Genomic DNA, 283 nt, shown 5'->3' on the forward strand with positions numbered 1-283 from the left:
GAATTCAACGGGTCATCTTGTTAATGCTATAAATTAATTACAACAATTAAAGAAAATTTCATCATGAACAACATTATAACATTATACCACAGAAATTCCAAAATGACATTTCCCTTACATTCAACTTCCAAACGTGCATTCATATTTGCCATGTTATATTAATTTAGTTGACTAGTGCTATACGCTGTATTAACAAAAACATTAATGGCATACATAAAAACACTTACACTGACAAGCTACGCAATATCGCATTCATAATCGAATGTGACTCATCTGCGATTAT

At 30.4% G+C, this 283-nt stretch overlaps 1 protein-coding gene across 2 annotated transcripts in view; it reads left to right on the top strand.

Moving 5' to 3' along the window:
- Positions 1–283, top strand: part of LOC107710890 (protein FAM117A-like) — a 15,066-nt gene that overhangs the window by 9,738 nt on the left and 5,045 nt on the right. The window lies entirely within an intron of this gene.

This window comes from Sinocyclocheilus rhinocerous, unplaced genomic scaffold (genome assembly GCF_001515625.1).
Source record: "Sinocyclocheilus rhinocerous isolate Xijiao unplaced genomic scaffold, SAMN03320098_v1.1 scaffold1709, whole genome shotgun sequence".
Lineage (NCBI taxonomy): Eukaryota > Metazoa > Chordata > Actinopteri > Cypriniformes > Cyprinidae > Sinocyclocheilus > Sinocyclocheilus rhinocerous.